Genomic DNA, 25,136 nt, shown 5'->3' on the forward strand with positions numbered 1-25,136 from the left:
GTGATGTAACAAATGTTACACAAAATTGATCATTTTTATGGCGGGTCTATTTTGGAATGCAAGAGGGCTGGGTGAACCTGAAAAGAGAAGATTTCTGAGGGAATCTATCTCGGAGCATAGTTTAGAGTTTATATGTGTGCAAGAAACAAAAAAGAAGGACTTTGATGACTCTTGGTTGGCTGGAGTAAGTGGTAGATTTAATTATATTTGGCTATGGCAGCCCTCTAAAGGTGCTTCTGGAGGGCTGCTTATGGGGGTTCGGGAAGATCTATTTGAGGTAGACGTCTGTATTACAGGGACATACATGACCAAAATGGTTATTATGGATAAAAGATCAGGATTCAAGTGGAATCTGATCAATGTCTATGGAGCTGCTCATGTGAGGAATAAGGAGGAGTTCCTGGTGGAGCTAGTTCAAGCTCTGGGGTACAATAAATTGCCTTGTGTTTTTGGGGGCGATTTTAACTTAATTAGGAGAATTAACGAGAGAAACAAAATTAAAAAGCTTCCAAAATGGTCTTTTTATTTTAATTCTATTATTGAGCATTGGGGCTTAAAAGAATTAGATTTGTCGGGGAGGAGCTATACTTGGTCGAATAATCAGGAGGATCCGCTTTTTGCTAAGTTGGATAGAATTTTAGTTAGCTCTCTTTGGGAGCAGCAATTTCCTTTGGTAACTGTCAGAACCTTGGTGAGAGGGGTTTCTGACCATGCAGCGCTTCTATTACATACAGGGATTAAGTCTACTATTAATCGCAAGCCTTTTAAATTTGAGCTATGCTGGCTGTCTAGAGAAGAGCTCCCTGATATTGTTAATAAAGTCTGGAGTTCCACTGTACGTAGAGGTAGTAGTCTTGATTGGTGGCAGGATTTCATGCGAAAATTAAGGAGAACCCTTAAAGGGTGGAACCTTAATGTAGAGGGTAGATATAGGAGAGATAGAGATGAGATTGCCAATAAGCTTGACTTTTTGGATAAGAAAAGTGAGCTCTCTGGAGTTTCAGAAGCTGACTATGTTTTGAGAAATAAGTTGCAGAATGATTTGAATAAGATCCTTAGGGAAGAGGAGATTAAGTGGTACCAGAGGTCTAAAGAAAAAGATATTAAGGAGGGTGATGGTAATACGAAATACTTCATGATTAAGGCTAGCGGTAGGAAGCGTAGGAGTAAAATTTTCAGATTCATCCAGGATGAGGGGATCATCCAAGGGGATGAGCAGCTCCTTAAATATGCGACTGATTTTTATAAGAAGCTCTTTGGGCCTGTTGAATTGCTTCCCGTCTCCTTAAACATTCCTCTAACTGATATGCTTTCCGATGAGGACAAAAGTAAGGTGGCTAGTAAATTTACTTTGGATGAGATAAAAACAGCAGTTTTTTCTATGAGGCATAATAGAGCAGCCGGTCCCGATGGTATGCCTATTGAATTCTTCCAAACCTTTTGGCACCTCATTTGCAATGATTTGCTGAGTCTCTTTCAAGATTTTTATGATGATATGATTGATATTTCTAGGCTAAACTATGGGGTAGTTACATTGTTAGCTAAGGGTCAAGGGGCGGATAGGATTCAGATGTATAGACCTATATGCATGCTCAATGTCCCGTTTAAAATCTTTACCAAAGTCTTAAACAATAGAGCTATGGCTACTGCTCACAAGACAATTTCTAAGGTGCAATCTGCGTTTATCAAAGGGCGTTATATTTTAGATAATGTCGCTGTTCTACATGAGACGCTTCACTCACTACATAAGTCTAAATGCGCTGCTGTTATTTTTAAGGTTGATTTTGAGAAAGCTTATGATAAAATTAATTGGGACTTTATGCTTAGTATGCTGAAAATGAAGGGGTTTCCTGATAAATTTATTCGTTGGACGAAAGCGGTTATTCATAATGGGAAAGTAGCTATTACTTTAAATGACTTGATTGGCCCCTATTTTGTTACTAGGAAAGGATTGAGGCAAGGGGACCCGTTCTCCCCCCTATTGTTTAACCTTGCTGCTGATGTTCTTGCTACCCTGGTTCAAAGGGCGCAAGAACAAGGATTTATTAAAGGAGTTCTGCCTAGATTGTACGAGGGTGGTCTTATTGTCTTACAATACGCTGATGATACGATTTTCTGCTTTGAAGATGACTTAGAAGGGGCTAGAAACCTTAAAGTCATTCTATGCGTGTTTGAGCACTTGACGGGTTTGAAAATCAATTTCTTAAAAAGTGAAATCCATTGCTTTGGTGCCGCTTTGTTGAAACAAGAAGAATATGCTCAGATTTTCACTTGTGCGGTCGGGGACTTCCCCTTTACTTATTTAGGCCTTCCTTTACATTTTAAAAAGTTGCATAATGCGCATTGGATACCAGCAGAAGAGAAAATTGAGAAGAAGGCAGCAACCTGGCAAGGGGGTTTGCTTTCAATGGGTGATAGGATTACACTTGCTGAGACTTGTATGAGTAATGTTCCTAGCCATTTGCTTTCTTTTTTAAAACTACCTAAAGGTGTAGGCAAGAGAATGGACTTTGTTCGTGCTCGTATGGTTTGGCAAGAAAGGGATGGAGTGAGAAAGTATCACTTAGTCAAGTGGGTGGACGTATGCCAACCTAGAGACCAGGGGGGTCTGGGGATTACTAATTTGGAGATTAAAAACATCAGCCTCTTATGTAAGTGGTTATGGAGATTAGAGAATGAGGAAGGGGATTGGCAGGAAATGATTAGAGCCAAATATTTGAGTAGGAAAACTCTGGTTCAATGTGAAGCATCTCGGGGTAATTCCCATTTTTGGAATGGGTTGTTGAGTATAAAGGATATCTTCTATTCTTGCTGTCAAAGGGTGGTGGGTGATGGTTGTAAGAAGAGATTTTGGGAGGACACACGGCTGGGGAGAAAGCCACTTTGTCAACTTTTCCCCCGCTTGTATAATTTAACTTTCTGTCAACATGTTACTGTTGCTAAAGTCTTTAACCGGGATTTTGATTGTATTAGATTTAGGAGATGTCTTTATGGAGAAACTCTTACAATGTGGAATGAATTACTTGATATGTGTAGTCAGGTTACTCTGTCGGAGGAGCCTGACAGAGTTAAATGGCTTTTAACTAAATCTGGATCCTTCTCGGTTAAGTCGCTTTATCATTACCTTATAGCTAGAGTTGTTGCTTTTCCTTTTAAACTTCTTTGGAGGTTGAGAATACCTCTAAAAGTAAAAGCGTTTATATGGTTAGTGATCAAAGGGAGGATCCTAACCAAGGATAACTTATCTAGACGAGGGTGGAAAGGACCAAATTTCTGCGAGTTTTGTGGCGTTTCTGAGAGCATTGATCATCTATTCTTTTCGTGCTCTTGTGCTAGGTTTTTATGGAATGTGATATGTGGTACACTAGGTAACCCGAAATTACCTTTATCTTTCTTTGATCTTTGTCAAAACTGGATACCATCTTATTCTGGAAAGGATAGGGCTATTGTTTCTATTGGTGCTGCTGCTTTGATATGGCCAATTTGGAAAACAAGGAACAAATCCTGTTTTCAACGTGTTTTCCTTTCAAATCCTATCAATGTAATATTTACCCTGTGTTCTTTGTTGGATTCATGGACGATTCTACAGAGAAAAGGTGTGCAAAAAATGCTTAGGGAGGTTTCCAAGAGGCTATCTCGGGTAGCAAATGAAGTCTACAGAAGAACATAGGGGTGGAATCCTTCTGCTCTAAGACTGGGTTTTGTGTCTACCTGAAATTGGGCGGTTCTGTAGTATGTTCTGGTTTTAGATTTGCCTATTGTCTTGGCTGATGTGCAATTTGTAAAAGATGTTTAAAAGTCTGTTCTCTCTCCGGTAGTGGGTGATTTGGCATCCTATAGATATGGTTATATGTCTAGGATGTAGGTTGCTTATCAGTTGATGAGGTGATGCATCAGGTCTGATGGAAAAAGTGGTGTGGTGGTTGTATCTAGACTTCTATTTTCTTAATGAAAATGGGGGCCATGTGGTCCTTTTATCGAAAAAAAAAACGTTCCCCGCAGGGTGAGCGTTGTACAAGCCGGCCCATCACCACTGGCAGACCGGTTTATGTGGAAATCCAAAACCTAATAGCATCTGTTTCTTCACAGTTGCATAAAAAAATATGTTTCTTCACAGTCCGGTTCAAGCACGTGTTTCTTTCTTTTTCTTCCTTTTTTCCATAGTTCACTTCGAATTTATTTTACATTTTCTCATTTCCTACCATTTATTTTCCACTTTTCCTCTTCGTTTCTACATTTATTTTTTATTTTCCTTTTCCAATTTTACTTCATTTTGTAAATATAATACTTATGTACGCATGAATATTATCTAAATACATGAATAATTTGTTTCTAATACATGACAACATTTCTAAGTAAGTATTTTTCAATACACGATGCACGATGGCCATTTTTTAAATACATGATGAAAACTTTTTTAATATGTGATGAACATTTCTCAAATACATCTAAAATTTATAATTTCTTGAAATAATATTTAGACTTATTTTGATATTTTAGGGGTATATTTCCAAAAATATAGCTCAATAATATTTTCCAAAAAATATATATTTATATATATACATGTGATTTTTATAATTTTAATGGTGTATTTTTTTCAAAATACAAACTTATTATAATAATATGCATTGAAAAATGAAGTCCTCCCGCTGGCAAAAACCGAGATCCACCGTGCCTCCATGGCCCTAAGACCACAGGAGGTGAGGCCCACAGTCTGTTACATGGAAAACATTCAACCATCGTATATAGCAGATATGTGAATGATATTCAGTTTGCCAAACTTGCTCAGACACACGTACCTTAAAAAAGACAAAAGACAAAACAAAACACACACAAAAATGGTGAAAAACCAACACAGAAAACACACACAAAAGGTTCGTGAAATCGATCCCCACTCGTAGAGCCTTGAACACAGATTATTGGGCTGGCCAACCGAAGCAAACTGTGTAGACGAGAGTTGCTACTATCTCGCAATAAGGTGACCTAGCATTTTTCGAAAACGTAAACATGTTTTAAATGCCCAATACTTTTTTGAAACACATTTATGAAAAGGAGAATGTTTTTATAAGGCAAAAAATTTCGAAACCGTGAACATTATGGGAAAAAAAGAGTAATATCTGAAAATTTGATTTTTCTTTTGAAAAAACGAATACTTTTTGATACTCATGAACGAACATTTTTTTAAAAAAACATGAACATTTTTTTCGCGCAAATGTTTTCTAAAAAAAATTCGCGCAATTTTTTATATTTTTTGTCGAAAAGCTAAGGAAGACCGGTGAAAACCGAAAAAAAAACATCTGAAAGGCCGAAAACGCGTTCGGAAAAAATAGAAAAAATAAAATCTGGAGGTAGTGCCCACAGGGGGCGATTCTACCGTCCGGGCACCCCGGGCACGTGCCCGGGCTCAAGCGCTGCCAATTTTCCAAGCGCCAGAGTCACAATCTGTGAATACGTACAATATACGCTAAAAATACATCTGGTTCACAAATTGGGCTACTTTGGATGTTATTTTTGCCTCTTGAGCTTACCCACGTCAAAGGCCCATCCATTAATTTCCCTACATGGGCCATAATAATAGGTAATCAGATCGTGCATGTGAATCCATCGATCAGGAGGCCGGTGGCCTCATCGCTCGCCTCGCCTGGGCGGCTACCTCGCACGCCTATTCGTCTGTGCGCCACGCCGCATGACGTGCCCTAGCAACTCTGGCGGTTGAACGCGGCGACCGGCGAGGTGGACTGACGGAGCACTGGCGGTCAGCAAGATCGCAAGAGATGATGCACGCCTGGGCCTAATCAGGCTAAGCGCGAAAGTCAAAGCGGCAGCCCCTTGTGTAAATTCCACATCGGCTCCGACGGATGGTGCTTGTATTCGTCATGATCGGCACTTCAATTCAATGAAAATTCTATAATCTGGTAATGTGTTGTATCTTGTAGATTCTCTTTTTTTTGCACTTCAATTCAATGGAAATTTAATTATTTGATAATGAGTTGTATCTTGTAGATTCTCATCTGTGCACAAGGATGAACATCGGAGATTGGAATTTTATTTGGTAAATTGTATCTCATGTTTTAATTTATTGATATGATGTATGAAATATTAGTGTGCATATTACACATGATGTTTACCTAAATATATAATACTTCTGGTGTTGATAGACCAAAGTAAATTTTAGTTTGCGTCGTGCCCAGGCTTCGACAATTTGCTAGCTCCGCCACTGAGCGCCCAGAACGCGAGACGTAGCGACAGCTGAGAACGCGCCAAGTGATGCGCTCTTAGCCCAAACGAGCATTCTTCAATTAGTTGCTCTGCAACCGAGGAGGTTTATCGTTGAAAAGGCTCATCTGTACTAGGAGCAATTTGGGCCTGTAGTACCAGCCTGGTTGTATGGTGGCTCTTCTTCAGTCGGGAAGCCCATGTCAAGTTGTACCAGGTCCAACCCTCAAAAGACAAAACTTGTGCCAGGCCCGGGTTAAGTCGGACGCATCGATGCCTAAAAAAGAAGACGGACGCATCGATCGACCAACGCCGCGGCGATTCCCGGCGACGAATAGAGGCGACAGACGCGGCATGCTTCCATAGCCGGAGGAAGCCACAGCCACTGAAGAGCACGGCCGCCGGTAGCACCAGCAGCCGGTCTCGGCATGAGGTCTGCACGCTCACCCACCTACCTTTTTTTAAACTGAGAGAACAATCTAAGCTAGTGCTCGGTCGGCATTGCTCATGTTCATGGTTGCAGGCTTGCAGCTATCCTGCTGCAGCAAGTCCCCACTTTTTCGTGTAGCTGCTGATTTTCTTCACAAGTCTGAACCCCTAATGGCACTTGGCTCATGAGCATGCACGCCTTATTGGACAGGGCCTGTACGTCGGGCGATTTTAAATTCTAAACCATCAAATCTCTGCCTAAGAGTGGTTCTGGGAAATTCTCGAGCATTTTGATTGTTTTTTTTTTAGAACGAAGACGCCAGATGCGTCCGGCTTTAAATTAATAAAGCCCCAACGGCAGCATACCACATCAAAACTAAGTACAAATCACCAAAAGCCTAGCAGCTTAGACACGAAAGTTCAGATGAAGCTAACAAGACGCCAATCGAGATTACAGGGCTAAGCCCGTACAAAGCACGCAGGCTCGTCAGGCAACAAAATGCACGAAAAATCATGGCTCCCTAGCCATCGCATACACTTGCATTAGTCGTTGGTGGGCAGTCTTGATCAGCTCAGCATCGTTGCGCCTCCCCAACGGACTCCACTGCTGCAATAGAAGGTTGCATTTGAAGATGATATTAGCAGGATGATTAGGAAAACATCCTTCTATAGTGAATTTGTTCCTAGTAAGCCATAAGGCCCAGAGAAGCGCCCCGACACAACTCCACATGACCCGGAAAGCAGAGCCCTTGATCCCGGCAAGGAGGTTGAAGAGCTCCAGCGCCGAACGCGGGTCCCAAAGGACCCCAGCCGCTGTCCGAACGGCACTCCATGCAAACCTTGCTAAAGGGCACCGAAAGAAAGCATGATTGGCGTCCTCCGGCTCCCCGCATAAGGCACACGGGCCCGTAGCCGGCCCATTGCGTTTGGCAACATTCAAGGAAGTGGGAAGCCTATCGCGATACAGTTGCCAAATGAAAAGTTTGATCTTCAAAGGCATCCGCGCTTTCCACAGGCCTGCGATCACCGGCTGTGTCGACCCTTGACACAACTTGCGATATAAGGACTTCACCGAGAATTTCCCGGAGTTGGTGAGCGCCCAACTCACCGAATCAGGCTGATCCGAGAGGCCCACCGATTCAATTAAGTGCATCAAGGTCACAAGGCTAGCCTGCTCGGGTCCGTTGAGCTCTCGCTTGAACTGAATCGTCGGAGGCGTCGCATCAAGCACATCTGCCACCGATGCCGCGGTGTTAACAGCAATATCGTACAGCTCCCGGAATTCAATCCAAAGGGGTTGAGTACCTATCCAAAGGTCAGTCCAGCAATATCGTACAGCATTTTGATTGTTGCTCTTTTATGTTCATGCTGTTGGCATACTGATGAGGATAGAGCTTGAGGGACGCATAAATGATCCGGCGATTGCCTCGGATAGGCACTAACATCCCAGAATGTATCTCACTCAGTCTACTGACTGCTCCGTTCAGCCTGCAGGCTCCCCGCGGTCTAAGAAACAGCCGACAGTGCGCAAACATGGTCATTAACTATGGATGGAAAATAGTACTGCTCATTCCAAAATAAAACTGTGGATGTCGGATACCGTCACGACGCTCGAGGCCTTTTTTGCTGCAAAACTGTATTTTGCAAAGCGGAATCGATGAAAATCGCAGAGTCCATAGGGCAGCAGGCATACTGTTTCATCAACTCGAAATTGTAGAAAATGGATAACAATAGATGCAATCATCATTCTCTGTTTACAAACAAGCACACACATAGTGGCAGCAACAAATGGAGAGCAATCAATCATCTCTAGAAAAACAGAGTACTAGAAAGCAAAGTAAGTCTGTATTAAAAATTGAAGGTCTTTTCATCACGTTGATCATCTAATCCATTCCATGGTGTTCCCCAAGAACCAAAATTTTCATCTGGGCCAACAATTGCAACCTGTAAACCTTCTGAGAGCTCAAAATCGCATCACAACTTGGTAATCCCCTCCGTTACACTAAAGCCCCAAGATCAATGCACTCATCTTCCATTCGCAGTGTAGAAACGTCGAGGTCCCTCTCAGCTTCATCTTGCACCGTATCAAAGTTCAAAGGCCAGCAGCCCTTAGAGAACTTGGAGTGCTGAACGTGATGGTCAATTGCAGCATTTATGGTGAACATGCCAACAACGAAAAGGAGCTGAACTGACCATTTATGGTGTGTTCACAGTTCACACTTTAGAACATTCAGTTTCCTTTTCAAGCACCGGATGGCTAAAATGTTTTGTTCACTTCAGCTGCAGAGGCATGCACCCTGCTCAGACCTCATATACCTGAGAGTTGCTCCAGCTCCCCCGTTATATCAAGATTCCTGAAATTTTGAAATACTACCACATTGAGAGCACTAATTTCTCCCCAGCATATACAATTATAAACTGAAATACAGAAAGAAAAGGAGGTTAGCCGGTGCTCACGGCCCACCTCTGGTACTTCCATTGGACTATACCTTCCTCCAGTTGGCACCTTGCTATTATACAACCTTCATCGGAAAATCAGGTAATGTGCCGCCATAAGTCGCATTAATTGCATCATGAGCTTAATCATGCCATGCTCCAGCTTGTCCCAGGTTGAGAAATCCTAACTTCCTGTAAAGTGTGTAAACAAAAGGGGTGCTTCAAATTATAAAAGACAAGAGGAGGTAGCCCCATTGGTAATGGTGAGAGTCTACGAGACCAAACAGACCATTTGAAAAAGAAGTAGTAGTTCTGTTTGCAGATGACATGCAACAACTTACAGGGCAGATTGTATGCCCTAATAATTTGGGGTTTATGTTTAAAGAACAGAGTGTTATTTTCTTCTTGTGTACAAAAAGAGGGGAAATATTGGCTGAAAGGAAAATCTAAGTAGAAGACCATGGATGTACAAAAGCCAGTCACCTGCAGGCTGCAGCCTTGGAAATATATGCGGATGATTTGGGTGCAGAAGCATGGTGCGATAAATAGACTCTGGTGCCAGCATATATCAACGCAGATCATCTTCGCTGTAAGAGACAATAAAAAGAGAGATGAACCGAAACATCTCATCTGGTAGCTACTAGCTACTGCTTGAACAAAGGGAAATCAACAGCTCACCTGTCGCTTGTGGTCGGTATTGCTGCATCTTGTGAGCTCTCTCCCGCTGCAGGCCCTTGAACGGATGACTCCTCTGTAGCTTCTAGGTCATGGAAGCGTCGATCCTCAGAAAGTCGCAGCACGGGATGGTTGGGGTGTGTGTTGACTCCACCTTCCAGCACACCAAGCCTGGCAACTCTAGTATATTCCAGACCAATCTCCTTGAGTCTTGGAAGGTGTTTGATACCACTAATCCCCGATGGCAAACTGCACCCTCTGATTTCTATCTTTTCCAACAGGAGCGAGGTGCCCTCCTCAAATACCAACTCTGTAAATTTCTCCATGTATGAAATATTAAGTCTCTTCAGATTTGTGAATGTTTCTGCTCTGAAAACTAGTTTCTCCTCGACATAAGAATCCCAAGAAAGACGAAGGAGCATGAGCTTGGGCAGTGCGCCTAGTAGTTTCATGCTTTTATCTCCATCTTTCAAATTGTTCAACATTAAATCAATCTTCACCAAATGTTCCAGATCCCCAAACCAGTCAGGCATCTCCCCAAGATCACCACGCAAATTCAGCTTCTTCAGGAGAGGGGGAGGTGAGGAAATAGACTGCAACCACTTAAGTGATGCACCGCTTCTCCCAGATGTACTAACATCCACACTGAGACAAAGAGAGCGGAGGGAAGTGAGCTTCTCAAGGGATGTACAGAGTATCTTGCTCTTTTGCTTGCTTGCCCCAACTCTCACACTCAACTTTCTGAGCTTTATTAGCTCCCCGAGCTCTTTAACTGCTTTTCTACTTGTCCGTTCAACATCCACAATCTCTACTATCTCTAACTCCTTTAGGTTACTGATCCGTCTAGGCACCCTCACACCATCAGAATTGGACAAGCGACCAGTCCATGCCTTGTGAATGCCCCTCATAAGGAATGGACGATCAATCGGACGAGCTAAAGGATTGAACAGAATAGGCATACAGAATATTGACGTGAACCAGATCATTGGGTAAACTAAGTATAAATTCGCACACTCCATTTCCGCTGCAACGGAGGCTACGAAGGCTTTGTAGTTTAGTGATCTCAGTTGGTAGTGATGTTATATTACCATGTCTCATGTCCAAACTCTGCAAGCCTTGTAGTTTCCCTATGGTTCTTGGGATCTTGTAAATATAGTTTTCACTTCCATTTGAAGACCCAACATTGACATATTTCAAATGATGCAACGCCCCTATGGTGCTGATATCTTTTTGTTTGATGTCAAAACTGGCATCATGTAGATCTAAGACTCTAAGCATCCTAAAGTCAGGCGAACATAGTGAAGGTGCCGGCTTCCTGGGTCTCTCACCAAACACAGTGAATGATCGGACATGGTTCCAATCCAAGCCTTTAGTTGGGCTCCAACGGCCTTGGTATGCTACATGGCGAAAGTTATCCACTGTTATTCCGGTTACATTGTCCCATGTAGACCATGCAAAATTTTCATCTCTACAAATTGAGACCATGACATCACGAACAATATCATGAACTCGACAACTCTTCACAACTCCTTCTATGTTCACTCTTGATGGCTGGATCAAGCTCCGGTTGATTAGGTCATTAAAGCAACTATTCCCAACATCCTCAACACTCATCCCAACTCTAGCAATGACAAAGCCCTCGGCTATCCATCTTTCTACCAGACGCCTCCTTTTTATTTCAAAATCCTCTGGAAATATGCTTAAATACAAAAAACATGACTTAAGATGGGAGGGCAAGTGGTTGTAACTCATGCTAACCATCCTCCTCACTGCTTCAAGGCTTCGGTTGCTCTCTAGCTCTAAGGGGATCTGGTTATATATACTTTTCCACTCACTAACCTCTCTGGTGGCAAGCATGCCTCCTATTGTGAGTATAGCTAGAGGTAACCGTCCAGACTTTTTTACTATCTTAGCAACTATGACCCTCATGTCCTCATCTTTTTTCATGTCTTCCTCACATTTCCTCGCCTTCCTTAATAGTAATTTTATGGCATCATTTGTTTCTAATGGTTGATGGTGGTAGATAAGTGATCCAGAAGATTCCAAGATACACTCCTCAGCTAAGCCAACATCTCTGGTTGTTACCATTATCCGACTACCTTTGTTGTTACTACTTGGAAAAGCAATAGTTTTGATCCACTTCCAATCATCTATATTCCATAAGTCGTCAAGAACAACAAAGTACCTCTTCTGAAGTAGCTTTTCTCTGAGGTAGCTAGCAAGATTCTCTTCTCGCACCACCTTCCCGTCAAGTTGCTCCTTGAGTTCGTCGTCACCAAAGAGTTCTTTGATCATAACTTTGAGAGGCTCCATCCTGAAAAATGACTGCGAGACAGTGATCCAAGCACAACATGAAAAGTTTCTTGTACTTTCATAAACCTTCCTTGTAATAGTGGTCTTACCCAAACCACCCATGCCAATGACACATACTACCCGAACAGGGCCATTGTTGACGTTGTCATCAATAAGCCTTATTAACTCTTGTTTGTGATTGGAAAACCCCACAAGTTCGGCTTCATCGATGTTGCTAGCTGACTGGTTGCGAATATCTTCCATGCAAGAATCCCTCTCATCAATGTTTCTAGTGATATGGTTCTTATCAATAAGGTTGTACCGGGTGTTCCTGCTACTCACTTCCTCAACTCTTGATTTGAGATCACGGATTTGCATCGCGATTCGGTGGCGGTCCTTGAGCTTCATTAGCTTTCGCGACAAGCTTTGACTTGCCACATGCACCATGAATTCACCAAGGCAATCTTCAATATTGTACGACATGTCCCTTACTTGCTTCGCCACACCTTAAGTAGCATGTCTTTCTCCTTCATTCCTTCAGCTGCCACCAGGAATGCCTACATCGTCTCTGGCTCATCTTTGATAAACCTGCCAAACAATGGTTCAAAAGAAACTTAATCAAGAACATGATTACTGTCATTCCCATCGCTTGTAACACGCAACGATAGACGCAAAAAATTATCTGCACCTCTATGAAGTGATTTCAAGCCTACCATGACTATTTGGTGTCATTCTTATGTGAGTCGAGTAAACCGTGTTTCTGTTTCAGGCATTAATATAACCAACCAGTGTTCATCCGACAAGAGAGATTTTCCGTGATAACCAAAAAATAAAGGATGTCGGATGTTATTTTTGCAATATACATTTAAGAGAGGCTATATGGAAGTCTATGACCTGAACAAAATAAGGTCAATTCCAACATACCAGATATCCTTCCTCACACCCATGAGGAGGCTCATTTCGTCGTCGGCGGCAGAGGCAGCCTTGCTGATGGCGGCGTTCAGCATGGACCGCGCCATGCTCAGCACCGTCTCCCCCATATCCCGCCGGTTCTGCTCTCAACTGATAAGTGGGATTTGGTTATTGGGGGCTAGATCACAAGGCCGTGCCAGTGTAGCTTGCAGGTTGCCCTCAACCGTGTATATATAGCTATTTTGATGCCTCGTTAAATATTACTTCCTCCGTTGCAAAATAGATGACTCAACCATGTATAAGTTGAGTCATCTATTTTGGGACGGAGGGAGTATTTGGAAAACCAGCTTAGCTACACTGGTACTGGGCCTACACAGGCACGCGACGAAAAGAAAAGATGCTTGAGCACCGCACACGCAGAATGAGTACATGTTCAGCCCAGCGTAGAGAGCAATCCTCCACTGACAAGATGGAAGGCAAAGGCATCATCTTTAAGCCTTTAACAAAGCTGGATGCTCGTGAAGGGTTGCCATTTGCATCACTGAAAAAGCGTCCCCAAAGCAAAAGTAGAGCATAGGATATAAAGCAAAGCAAATAAGCTTGAACGAATATGCTTCAGGCAAGGTTGACTCCCTAATTCTTAATTACGAGCTGGAATTGATTTGCCATCCTACACTGTTCTAAAGCCTGAAGGTTGATCGTTTTGGTGCATGCTTGAACTGACTCCACAAAAGTCATCTCAAACGAAACCTGCAAAAGCTACGTTGGTAGCAGTTCAAAGAGCAGAACTATAATGCCAAAGGAAATGAGGGTAGGATGTGTAAAATTTCCGGATGTGAGGTGTATATGTGTAAAATTTCAGGATGAAATACGTTAAAATGCGACCTGTATAAAAAAAGACAAATTCATGGTCTGGGATGATGAATAGTATCATGTGTTAAAAAACCTCAATTTTTTTTGCACAGCCCTCATTTCAGTAAATTTCGTCTTGAAAATTTACACACTTGTGCTTTATGCCTCACGTTTGTCTGTATTTTTTTCAGAATTTTTTTGAGATGTAAAAATATGAATTTTCATGAATTTTGAATTTCCAATTTGAAGGCCTTCATGTAGCTCGGCATCCAAAAGCAATTTCCATTCTCTTTCCCCTTTTCTTATTGCATGCTCAAATGGTAGCCGTTGCTTTTTCTCGTCCGGCAAGTAGTACTATTGTTCTCTGGAAAGCGAAATTAAGTGTTGCAGGGCAAAAAAGCAGCATAGAGCCTAGTGGGAATCTTACTGTTTTACTGGTGACCCGTGTGGCTCAGCTCAGAGCGTAGTGGCTAGCTTTCAACTTCACTTCACTTCACATCAACTTTACTTGAGTGTCCTTTACACGGTCTGCCACCATTCACAACATGGGACTACCGAACGCGTGACTGAGGTGCTTGTTAAACTTTGATCGATTCCGTTTAGCCAAGGAAAATATCTATTGCAGAAGCCAACGCATTTTATAGTTGGGTTGAAATGACCCAGCTTGCTTGATTCCTTTTTTTTTTTGGTAACTTCCTTAATTCTTATGAACTATGAATCTACCATTTTTAAGAAATTGCTCCCCACTATTCCCAATTTTTTCACCATGCATACTGTCCACACCAGCGATGTGCCACATCATCCTATATACATAAAGAAGCTATCCACATCAGCGCAGCCATACAACCAAGTCAGCGAATCTCCACCCACAGATGCATTTCGTTCACAGTTTCTTTTGAACTATCAGTCCCATCTTCCTCCCCCCAACTCCCCTCCCTTTTCCGAGTGAGTCATTGTAAGCGTTGTAGCTACTGGTGCTATAATTACTGTCTTATTCCCCGCGCGCACCAGTACGTCCCCTCGAGCATCAAGATTTGCCTTTTCCTCTGCTCACGCACACAAAGGCAATCTGTTGTTGTGTTGATTCCCATCATGGTGCTTTTACATCTTCTCCACACCTTTTCCTCTTCGTCTCTCCTATCTCTTCAAATCACACCATCCGCGTACCAGCACATCGCCTCTCCTTCCTGTTGGAAATATGAGCAATTTACCAAATGATTTTATTAACAGAAATATTAGATAAAGCATGACTAATATCACAGTGACAAAACTAGTCATGTGATCTGACAGAAAGAAGGTAAATAACATCTGCATATAGGAACTATAACCAAGTTTATCTAGAGCAGACAGTAGGACAAGTTTCATATATGAAGCAGAGTCTACCATATCTAGGGCAAACACTAGAACAAGAAACTGTAGCAGGACCTCTAATAGAAAGAGAAAGAACACGTACAGGACAACAGCAGCAGAAGCACTGGACTTGGGGTCGACATCCTCTCCAGCCATGTCGTTGATGAGGTTGTCGACGTCGAGGAAGAAGTCGTCGTCGGGGAAGTAGTCGTCGGAGTCCGGGGCGTCCGTGACGAAGAAGTCAGTAGTCGCGCGGAGCACTCCCCAAAAACCTTATCACCCTTCTCCCGTACAGGACTCAAAAGGTGTGGTTTCGGAGGCCTACTGTCCCGACCTGCGGTGCACGCCGCAAGCCGGGATGGGGAAGATTGTAGCAGCAGCGCAGTGCTCAGGAACTGTGTGGCGAGAGGAAGAGGACCTTCTGATGTATCTCTCTGGAGAGGAGCGACCTCTCTTATATAGGCACAGGAGAGGGACGCGAACAGGGTGCGACGGAAGGTTAAGCAACGGAGGGAGACGAAGTGAACAGGCAGCACGCGAAGAGGTGCGCCGTTCGTATTCATTATCCACTACCGCAAAAACTTCTCAGCTCCCAAGTGACCTTTCGTATACCCGTAGTGCGTGGCAAAAATTAGACATCGGCTCGGCTCATTCCCGCGGCGCGGCGCGGCGCGGCGTGGCGAGGCGTGGCGAGGCGGGCGGCGGAGGATGAGCGCGCGTGGATGTCCCTCTTGTTCTCATGCTCGTACAAGTGAGGAAAGAACCTCCCTTATAAGAAGGTCCAACTCTCACTAAACTAGCAATGTGGGACTAAACTTTAGTAGTATCCCATGCCTTGCACAAATGGGCTAAGTGAGCCTCTAGGATTTATTTAGGAATTTCTGAAATAGTTATTGGGCTGTCCCAAAATAGACTAGATTCCAGCAATCCCCCACCAGATCCCAGAGGCACACAAAATTTGCCTTTGCTTCCAAAACACTGTTTTATATACCGGTACTACAGTGGAGACTGTTAAGTTGAACTTCCCCCTAGAACTCTATGCTACATTAGTAAGCAACTTGGACAGTGGACTGGGCCTTGAACTGCAAGTTTTCTGCGAATCTAGCTTCACATAAAGCCTTGACCGATACGTGGCTACCGTGGGTCTTCCTCGCGGGTGGAGCTTATGCGTCATACTCCGAGACCTTTCATGAGTTTACTAGAGAGAACCCTACTCTCATAGATTGCGACGTTTAACAATCAGACTCATATAGGCACGTTCTTCAAAAGATGTTCTGCAGGACAACATCTCTGCTTCAAAGAGCCACTTAGAACACATTAAGATATACATCAACCTGCCATGCAGATTAGGAGAGTATTGCATATTCATGGAGTGGTATTTTTAATAGTAAGGATACTCTCCTCCCAGTTGACCAATAGCTTGTCTTCCACATCTAATTCACGGGATCTCTGATCACAAAGAATAGGTTACCACTGTGAACAACTCATATTGTGGGTCTCATACCCATCTCCCTCGATGCATTATCTATCACATTACGTGATAGACCCTTAGTAAAAGGATCTGCCAGATTTTTAGACGTTTGGATATAATCCAATACAATAACTCCAGAGTTTTTCATTTTTCTGGCAGACTTTAACCTTCTCTGAACGTGTCTTGATGACTTCATGTTATCCTTTGAGTTGCTCACTTTAGTGATCACAGTTTGATTGTCGTAGTTCATAAGGATACCCGGTACAGGTTTCTCAACCACCGACAAGTCATTCAAGAGCCGGTGAAGCCAATCTGCTTCGACCGTAGCTGTATCTAGTGCTGTGAGTTCTGCTTCCATTGTTGACCTCGTTAAGATGGTCTGCTTGCAAGACTTCCAAGAAACAGCGCCATCTCCATGAATGAATACATATCCGCTCGTGGCCTTTATCTCATCAGCATGTGAGATTCAGTTTGAGTCACTATACCCTTCAAGCACCTTTGGCTGCCCGGTGTAGTGAATTCCATAATTCGCAGTGCCTTTCAAATAACGCAAAACTCTCTCTAGAGCTTTACAATGCACATCTCCTGGTTTTGAGACAAACCGACTCAGTTTGCTAACAGCAAAAGAGATGTCAGGTCTTGTAGCACTGGCTAAGTACATAAGCGAGCCAATAATCTGAGAATACTTCAATTGATCTCTAGCAATTCTTTGATTTTTTCGAAGCAGCACGCTAGCATCATATGGTGTTGGAGAGGGCTTGCAGTCACGATAGCCAAAGCGACTCAAGATCTTTTCCATATAGTGAGATTGAAGCAATGTAATCCCACCATCATCATCTCTCAACAACTTGATGTTCAAAATGACATCAGCCACTCCTAAATCCTTCATCTCAAAACAGCGAGATAGAAAATCCTTGACCTCCTTCATAACATTCAGATTTGCTCTGAAAATCAGTATGTCATCAACATACAAGCAAAGCAAATCAGTACACACATTTGTCAGCTTCGTTCACAACAAAGCCTGCAGCTGTTAAAGTTCTTTCGAACTTCTCATGCCACTGTTTGGATGCTTTCTTGAGTCCATAGAAAGACTTCAGCAACTTGCACACTTTCCCTTCCTGACCATCTATTACAAACCCATCTGGTTGTTCCATATAAATTTCCTCATCCAACTCTTCATTTAGAAAAGCAGTCTTAACATCCATTTGATGAACGAGAAGACCATGTGAGGCAGCTAGTGAAAGTAGAACTCGAATAGTGGTCAGTCGAGCCACAGGTGAGTAAGTACCAAAGAAGTCTTCACCTTCCTTTTGGCTATAACCCTTAGCCACGAGCCGAGCCTTGTACTTTTCGATAGTACCATCAGGCCTAAGCTTCTTCTTGAATATCCATTTGCATCCTATAGGTTTGCACCCATAAGGACGATCAATTATGTCCCAAGTTTCATTCGCCAAGATGGAATCCATCTCTCTACGAACCGCTTCCTTCCAGTAGTCAGCATCTTCAAATGCATAGGCCTCTGAAATAGAACTGGGAGTGTCATCTATGAGATACACAAGAAAATCATCACCAAAGGACTTTGCAGTCCTCTATCTCTTGGTCCTAGTAGGAACTTCATTGTTCTCCTCCGCAGGACTTTCAAAGTGTTCCATCAAAATGGCAGATTTGGTAATTGTAACTGGTTCCTGATTCGATGAACTAGGCATCTCCTGATTAGTTGAGGTGGTCATATCCTTCATAGGAAAGATATCTTCAAAGAAAGTCGCATCATTCGACTCCATGATCGTACCAACATGCATGTCAGGTACCTCAGATTTTACAACCAAGAATCTATAGCCAATGCTATGAAAAGCATATCCCAGGAAAACACAATCCACAGTCTTTGGTCCAAGCTTCCGCTTCTTTAGAATTGGAACATTGACTTTCGCCAAACAACCCCATGTTCGCAGATAAGAGAGTTTTAACCTTTTCTTCTCCCATTTCTCGAATGGAGTTATCTCTTTGTTCTTTATGAGGACTCGATTTAGGACATGACATGCTGTCAATATCGCCTCCCCCCACCATGCCTTGGAGAGACCCGATGTGTCTAACATGGCGTTAACCAAATCAGTTAGAGTATGGTTCTTTCTTTCGGCCACCTCATTTGACTGAGGTGAGTAGGGAGGCGTCCTCTCATGGATTATACCATGTTCCGCACAAAAAGCATCAAATTCATTGGAAAAATACTCTCCACCACGGTCGGACCTAAGCCTCTTGATCTTTCGATCAAGTTGGTTTTCCACTTCAGCGTTATAGATCTTGAAAAAGTTCAAAGCCTCATGCTTGGATTTCAGAAGATACACACGGCAGTATCTAGTGGAGTCGTCAATTAACTCATAAAATATTTCTTTCCACCTTTTGTCAAAACACCATTCATTTCACATAGATCTGAATGTATAAGTTCTAGTGGTGCAAGATTTCTCGTCTCCGCAGTCACGTGAGACTTACGAGGTTGCTTAGCTTGCACACACACTTGACACTTAGATCCCTTGACAGTGGTGAAATTAGGGATTGAGTTCAACTTCGCTAGTCGCGACATGCAACCAAAGTTAACATGACAAAGACGTGAATGGCACATATTTGATTCACTATTGTTGCAAATATGATTAACAACTTTATTGCAAACATTTGATAAGGATAAACGAAACGGACCTCCTGACTCATAGCCTTTACCAACAAAGGTTCCATACTTGGATATTACAAATTTATTCAACTCAAAGACAAGCTTATAGCCATCTCTACACAGAAGAGATCCGCTAACAAGATTTTTATTGATGGAGGGGACATAATGCATGTTCTTCAGCCGCACGATCTTCCCCGAAGTAAACTTCAGATCAACCGTGTCAACACCATGAACAGAAGCACTTGAACCGTTGCCCATCAGCACGGTTGAAGTCCCTGCGGTCTGATAAGACGAAAACATGAAAATATCACCGCATACATGCACATTAGCACCCGTGTCAATCAACCAATCAGGAGAATGACATACTGAAAGAATAGTGGGAAATATACCATACCCAGCATCCTTCATGTCAGTGTCTCCAATAACAACATTAGCGGTCTTGCCGCCTTTCCCAGGATGACGCTTGTCATAGCGATTAGGGCAACTAGGAGCCCAATGATCAGGATCCCCACACACATGACAAGCACCTTTCTTCTTGTCATTCTTCTTTTTGAAGTTCGTGTGTTGCACAACCTTGTTCTTTCCATCAAACTTTGCTTTACCATCAAACTTTCCCTTGTTCTTGAACTTGTGGGACTGGAAGTTTCATATATGAAGCAGAGTCTACCATATCTAGGGCAAACACTAGAACAAGAAACACTCCTCTTGCTCCCTAGGTGTGTAGCAATACGAGGTTGTGAGGGAAACGAGAACGAGATTTGAGATCACGGAGCTGAAAAGTGAGCAGCAGGAACTTTTCAGCTCCCAAGTGACCTTTCGTATACCCACTAGTGTGTGGCAAAAATTAGACATCGGCTCGGCTCATTCCCGCAACGCGCGGCGCGGCGCGGCGGCGGAGGAGGAGCGCGCGTGGATGTCCCTCTTGTTCTCATGCTCATACAAGTGAGGAAAGAACCTCCCTTATAAGGAGGTCCAACTCTCACTAAACTAGCAATGTGGGACTAAACTTTAGTAGTATCCCTTACTTTGCACAAATGGGCTAAGTGGGCCTCTAGAATTTATTTAGGAATTTCTGAAATAGTTATTGGGCTGTCCTAAAATAGACTAAATTCCAGCACTTCCCTCCACAGTCTACACGCCTCTCCAGCTTCTTCTCCAACCCTCCCCACCCCTTTCTGCTTCTCCTGCAGGCTACATCGCTATGCTGCAACCTGATGTACACCGTTGCGAGCACCTACGACACACACGGTTCATCTCCAGATCTGCGAGAGGATGGGAGAAACATCAAAGAGTAATGAAGCGCAATACAAGTCAGGAGAAGAATCCCCGCCCATGACCCCTCCGCTGATCTCGGCTCGGCCATGGCGAGACGGACCATGCATACATCTGCCTGCTCTGGTTATCGCATACTCAAGTCCCCTAAGTACCGTACTTTTCCCTTTTCTTTGTCATGTACGTGCAAATATAGGTATAATAGTTAGATTCTTTTTAGATACATTCATGTTTGATGATAGGACCAAATGAGCAATCGTACTGACACATATTAATATATTGTGTTTTGCTAGATCTTTACTAGGATGCGGAGTTTCTGTATTCTCGGATGCCTGTCCGCGGTGGGATGCAGCTAAGAGCCCTCCACATGAGCCGCCCAACATCGATTGCTTTGCTCTCTTGCTTGGGGCAATAATTTCTAAAGTTTCTAGTTGAGAACCAGGAGTTTCTTGATTCACAGTTTATTTGCATGATGCAGTCTTTGGACTAGAAATAATTTCACAATTCAGGGGTAAAACTGTGAGGTTTTATCAGTTGGAAAGGTAAAACAGCGAGGACCTGTTAAGAAACGAAAACTTTGAAACTAAATGTGGATTGATCAACTACATTTTGATCTACACAACACATTACTTATTCTGATTCCACAAAATCCTAAATACACTGTCAACATCAATGAGGGGCCTTTCATTCTCTGTTTTATTTGTGCTAAAAGAAGTACTCTGGTCTTCAGAGTTCTAACTCAAGGAATTCGAAGCGTTTGGTCTGTAATACTTGACATACAAAAAACCTTGGCAAACAAGAAGTAATATCAACCGAAAGATTGTTCTCAACTAGAAACTTTAGAAATTACCGCTGGTTACTATAGTATATATGCTCTAATAGCTGGGGGGCATCTTTTCCTTAAGAAGGATGGATGGCAGTTCACTTCACCTTTTCCTTAGGGGCGAGCACTAGGAACGGTCCTAGCTTACAATAGCAATTCGACAAGTCTGTAAGTGTTTTATTGACCATTCCCTTTCTAATATTTTGTGGTTTAGGTTTTCTGTTTTTAATTTTAAGCAATTATTTTTAGTTCAGTCCTCTATTGTTATATAATGTTTGAGCTCTTTAAGGGTGGTTGGCGAGTTACGCCTCGTAATTTCACGTAACTCCACCTTAAGATTTTTCTGTCCGTTAGATCTGAAGAACTCACTTAAAAGTATTATTTTTTATAATAAGGGTATAATAGTCCTATTTGTCCCGCGTTGAAGCATCGAGCGTGCCCACGCCAAGCAAGGCCCAAGACAGTCCATCCCTCATTCCGAATCCTCTCACCCTCCTTGCGGGCGATGCTAACCCTAGAGCCGCCGGCGGCCGCCGCCACTTCGCCTGCCAGCGGCTCCGACCACGACTTCCAGCTTCTCCCGCCATCAGCGCCCCTTCCCCAGAAGGTCTCCTCCTTGGCCCTCGGATTAATCTCCCGCTCCCGTTCCCGCCGGGTCCCTCATGAATCGTGAAACGGCGCGAGCGGGTCCGCGGTGAAGGCACCGAGGCTGCATCCACTGCCGTGCATGCCGCCCGGTGCAGGATCCTCAGGGACGTGGAGGAGCATGGTGGAGTACAACGGCAAGGGTGGGGTGGAAGGAGACGCCCTGAGCATTTTTTTTGGACGCCGTGAGCATGGAATGACCTTACTGCTCCATCTCCAACATAACTCCAGCTGCTATTGCCAGTTTGGTCTTCTCTTCTACATTGATCCGTTTAGGTATTACGCTTCTATTTGTAGTAAAAAAATTATATTGTTTGCATCTGCTGTCTCTATATCATATCAGTACTATCTGCAGATCCCAACTAATCAAGAGATATGAGGACAGGGAGGATGAAGGAGCCGCAGTTGTAAGTGCTACGGCGGGCGAGCAGGGATGCAACTGGAGATTGGTCAGAGACTGCAACATATTGTTAGCTTCATGAGGTTGGGAGCAACTGGATCTAGACCTCCCCGCAACTGACTAGAAAAGTATGCACAATTTATCTTTATCTGCCTAGTTAATCCTTTAGTTTCTTCCCCTTCATCTAGCTCCTTAGTACTAACTTTCCAAAGCTTCCACTCTAACATAAGGAATTTTCAAGAATATTTAACTACTATATTTGATCTAGCAACTATTAATACCATAAAACTAGAAAAGGATCTCATTGTTTCTGGATAGGGCTATTGCACAAATAAGAACATTGTTAGACAAAAAAGACAAGTGCACTAAATTGTTTCCCTCATAGTCCTAACCACCTTTTTTACCATACAGGTATTGCATAATTTAGCAAGTATATTCTGCAAGATATGTCCGGTCATCCAAATTTCCTGACATATTAATTAACCATTGACTTTTGTATGTTTAATCGAGCGGACTCTAATGCTTTTTGTTGCTGCTGAAATTCCTTATTTTGCTATTTATCTGTTAGAGCATGCAAGAGTTGGCTTCTAAGCATAGATTCTATAAGATTCGCCACTGTTATTAATAACTAGTTGTTTTTCTCTTTGTGCTGGCTGCAACTAGAATAAATTGGTTACTACCTAACTTACTATAGCTGTGTGGATCACCCAGAGTTCATGCCAATTATAGTTTATTACGATATTAAATATCATGTTGTGACAAACTTACCTGCAGCTGCATCTCATTGACCATTATTTCTGGTCTGTAGGATGAGTGAAAAGCAAGAAGTGTACTATATTTCCGACATGTAGCACCTCATTGATCATTATTTCCGACCTGTAGGATGAGTGATCATTATTTTCGACCTGTCAGGATCATTACTTCCAATCAGCATAAGAATGTGACCTGTTTCGATGAAAACTTCAATGGTTGATTGCATGCTACATAGCAGGACACTGCAATAGCTAGATTGTTATTGATTTTCTTAGTGACATAATTTTCCTTGTTAGAACAAAAATGGGTAGTGGGTTGAACAAAAATGTGATTCGTTGTCCTCTGTCCTTTGCAGGTGTTGACGATGTTCTCTGAACTCTGATCTCTCTCCCGTGTTTTCAGACAACAATGATCAGTAGTCCTTGGCACAATTTTACTTCTCTGTTTGCAGTCTAAAAGCTTGGGAAAAAAATGGGGGCCATGAATACCCGCATTGCTCTCATATCATGTCCATGAATGAAAAAGGGTACATAGTGCCATCATTGTTCATCCTCTCCCTTTGTTGCGAGCGTTGTCTGAATCAACTTAAACTTAGCTGACAAAAAGGCTTCATGTCTAGTTTTTCACCAGCCTTCACCTCTGTGCAGTTTTCTTGGCATGGGATCTGGAGGTCTAGAATAGGATGCTTATATATATTACCAACTTTTGTTTATGTTTTTGTGAGCCATGAGTGGACGCACGCGATGGGTGGTCTAGCACAGAACTGATTTGCTACTTCATGATGAGCAGGAAATGATTTGCTGCTTCGTGATGAGAAGTTTGAGTGGACAGATGATCCGCAGGATGTTCAAGGTTCAGGTTACTGTGGTTTGTGATTCGGTCATGTCCCGAGACTGAGAATGGCTAGCTGCACAAAGGAATCAGGTGTGGAGTTAATGGGTGACGATCATCAGTAGAAGTTTTACTAAAATATTGTCACACTTACAACCTATAGTTTACTAAAGCTAACACTGTCATATCAGGAAAAAAATTACAGTTTAATGTAAAAGCACTGTTGGAGGCACGCATGTTCCAGTTTAGTGTAAATGATATGTTTGTGCAGGCAACACTCTTTTAAGTGGAAATTTGAAGGGAAAACCAGTATTCGCAAAGTGGTTCAGTTCGAGAGAAGGTTGAAACTCGAGATATATTGGAAATTATAATATGACGATTTGAAACATAGATAAAAAAGATTCTCACATCATTTCATCCTTTGGAGAACAAAACTTGAAGTGAATGTCACTAAGGATACCTTTCATCCTGACCCGTGCGAATATGGAAGACAAAAATTCAAAGCCTACTAACAAAAACTTAAAGCCTACTAATGAACCATTCAACATCATCCTCGTTCTTAAGTTCTCTCTGCGTGCAGAATGATCATACTCGTTCGGGCTCACTAGTACCAAACTTAGAAGGACCCATAAGTATCGCTCTTAGTGGTTCGGGCCCACAAGTATTGATCTTATTAGTCCGAGCCTACAAGCACTGACCTTACTCGTTCAGGGTCACTAGTATCGATCTTTCTCGTTCGGGCTCACTAATATCGATCTTACTCACCAGGGTCCACAAGTACCGATCTTAGTCGTCTGGATCCACAAGAACAGATCTTAGTCCTTCGGATCCAAAGTATCTCTCTTAATGGTTCGGGCCCACAAGTATCCATCTTAGCAGTCCGAGCCTACAAGTACCGATGTTACTTGTTCGGGCTCACTAGTAACGATCTTACTCGTTCGGGCTCATTAGTATCGATCATCTTCACCAAGGTCCACAAGTACCGATTTTAGTGGTTCGGGCCCACAAGTATCGCTCTTAGTCGTTTGGACCCATAAGCATCGATCTTAATCGTCCGGGCCTACAACTACCGATCTTAGTCGTTTGGACCCACAAGTACCCGTCTTAGTTGTTCAGG

At 42.8% G+C, this 25,136-nt stretch overlaps 1 long non-coding RNA gene and 1 pseudogene across 1 annotated transcript; one reads left to right on the forward strand and one right to left on the reverse strand.

The window, feature by feature from the left end:
- Nucleotides 1-8,378: 8,378 nt before the first annotated feature.
- Nucleotides 8,379-13,173, reverse strand: LOC119329366 (annotated as a pseudogene).
- A 9,013-nt stretch (nucleotides 13,174-22,186) lies between these two features.
- Nucleotides 22,187-23,608, forward strand: LOC119329368. Its single transcript, XR_005159468.1, has 3 exons — nucleotides 22,187-22,311; nucleotides 22,391-22,563; nucleotides 23,544-23,608. It is a non-coding gene; the product is annotated as an uncharacterized LOC119329368 (long non-coding RNA).
- The last annotated feature ends 1,528 nt before the right edge of the window (nucleotides 23,609-25,136 follow it).

The sequence above is a fragment of the Triticum dicoccoides genome, chromosome 7A, assembly GCF_002162155.2.
Source record: "Triticum dicoccoides isolate Atlit2015 ecotype Zavitan chromosome 7A, WEW_v2.0, whole genome shotgun sequence".
NCBI classification, from domain to species: Eukaryota; Viridiplantae; Streptophyta; class Magnoliopsida; order Poales; family Poaceae; genus Triticum; species Triticum dicoccoides.